Source organism: Nematolebias whitei, chromosome 9 (assembly GCF_014905685.2).
Source record: "Nematolebias whitei isolate Nwh7 chromosome 9, NemWhi1, whole genome shotgun sequence".
NCBI classification, from domain to species: Eukaryota; Metazoa; Chordata; class Actinopteri; order Cyprinodontiformes; family Rivulidae; genus Nematolebias; species Nematolebias whitei.
Window position 1 is genome coordinate 29,522,538 of NC_056506.1, and position 2,761 is coordinate 29,525,298.

Below are 2,761 nucleotides of genomic sequence, written 5' to 3' on the forward strand. Positions count from 1 at the left end.
AAAAAACAGTCAGAAACAGCAGTCCTTTTATGAGACAAGTCATTTCAGCTTTTCCATTGTACGTCTAAAATAATGGTCTTTTATCGTTTGTGTGAAACCTCTCCATGAAAATGATGCGATTGGACAGATTTTACATAATTAGACCTATTTATATTTGGCTTTAACAGGTGCACCACAGTGATCCCATCACAGGTGACCTGCTGATATAAGAAGCTTGGTTTCCATAGCAATAGTTGGTCATGAAACGCAGGAATCAGTCAGTCACAGAAAAGTATTGTGTCTGTTTCTAAACAGACAAAGAACCTGATGGTCCAAAGTGGTGCCAAGACTTGGCTTCATCTTTTAAGTTTAGATGAAAGTTTTTAAAGCTTTGCAACAAATTATTTAAGAATCAAAGCATATATGAGGCTTATGAACTGTGTACTGTGTACAAAATAATAATAATAATATAAATTCAAAACACCAGACTTATGAATGAAAAGCTTAGCATTCAATGAAATAATGCATATTGTCCACCGCCTGTCATGCTGCTGTTTTGGACTAATATACTTATATTATGCTGGAATATCCTAGAAGAGCATTATAGAGATTTTGGGCAAATGTTAAAACATATTCGAATGATATTTCACATGAAATCCCACAATCTGTTATTGCTCAGAGTATGGGTTGTGAATGACCGTCAGCTACTACCACACCTACATTTGGCACAATAATTGCAGGTAAAACTCTTGAGTTCATAGATATGCATCCATTGATTACTTTCTGAAAGCGTCATCAACTCCATTCAGTGATTCATAAGTTATATTTGCTAAAGATATTGACAAATGAATATAAATTATACCCTTGGGGAATAAACTGTCCTAGGCCAAACTCTACAAGCCAACTCTACAAAAAAAAAGCCTAGGCTACACAGGCCAGAATACTGTACACCAATTTAACATGGTAGTTGATCTCAAACAATGTCTCATTATTTAATGTGTATTAGCAGAGCTTTACACTGTGACATTTAACATAGTAAATTGGTTGAATATTCAATCTTTATAGAGATATGCAAATATTTGTAGTCTTTTAGTGATAAAACGATCACAGACAGAGGATATTCACCCTGGTGGCCACCGACCAACAATGTAAGCAGGGGAGTAGTTTGCTGTGGTGAGGAGGGACGGGCAATGTTTTTGCTTTTTACTTTCCAGGTTTTACATGTTACTATTTATAATAGATATATTTATTCTTTTATTATCTCGTTTAGGTATTAAGTAATTAATCAAATTAAGTAGTTCTTGTGTATATGGCTCAATATATCACGAGGGTATAATCTGGCCTGAGTATAAATTGGTCTAGGGTGCACTGATGGCAGTTTTCTGGCCGATCACAGATCTCTAAAAAGTCTGACCTGCTGATTCCGATTTTGTTTTATAAGCGACACTGTCAGGTGTTAGAAGGTCACCTTCAATTTTTCAATCTTATGTTATTGAAAAACATACCCTTGAACAATATCCTAGAAACAATACAGGCTTGTTTTAGCTGGCCATGAGGTAGTGCTCTGATATATAAATGAAGTTTAGACAATTGTTGTTAAAACTACCAAAAAATAAAAATAAAATCAGTAAAATCGGTTTCTTATGCAAGTATCGGCCAATCTCCCGAAACTAAGGAAATTGTGGCCGATACCCCTAGTCTAGGCCATATACTCAAGGTATAATCTAGCCCAGGCCCCATTAGCCCAAGGTATATTCTGGACCGGGGTAAACTATGGCTCTTTACACTAGACTGATTGTGATCACATGTGGAGATGAGTTTTAAATTGACAGATTGATTCCTGTTAACTTCTGACCAAATCAACTAAAATTCATACTAATGCCAAATCCAAACAAAAGTGTTTGGACAAGTCGGTCATACATTTATTGTAGAGCTCCAATTATTTCATTAGAAGGAGTTATGGTTCAAACTCTTTTGTACCGGAAAATTTTCTTGAGTCTAAATCAAACGTGTTTTCCCATGAATAAAATGACTGCATACTCTTACATATTTGGGACAAAGCTCAGTGAATAATTGCCTCTCAGTGGTACGTTCTAGCATAATAGAAAGCTGCAGGACATATGTTGGTGTTCCAAGGGACTTTACATCCCATCTTAAAATGTTATGCATGACTGCAACCCACCAAGGTGTTGTTACTTTCACAATTTTGTAGGCATCAAGGGGACATCTCCAGCCTAGAGCAGGAAGTACTGATGACAGCAGAAAATAAAAAAACCTTAATTTTGTGCTGGATGATAGAACAACATAAATAAATAGAAACGGCAGCAGAGCACAGTTGGGGGGTCCTGGGGCATTACTTGTCCAATCATGCCACTTATGTAAGAGAGTTTGTTGCGTAATTTTAATTCCGATTCCTTATGATTTTCACAAGTGTTCCTCAGGTGTGACCTGGAGAGCTCTGAGTCGTCCAAGCTAAGAAGGCAGAAGATCTGCTCAGCAATCATTAAAAGTCAGAGGCATAGATCACTGAGCACTGAGCAGCAGGACCGCTCTGGGGTGCTTACTCACAAACAAATACAAAACAGCTGATGTGGACCCAGACCCTAAAAGACATGAGGAACATTGCCTCCTACTGAACCGCTGCTCTCCTGCGTCATCACTTGTGACATTTGGAGGAAAAAGAGCCCAACGGTGTTTAAAAACTTTACAGAACGTACAAGAAAGTATCCTGGGAATATTAAAAAATGACCTCAGTTTAATTTAATTTGCTAAAGTAATACTG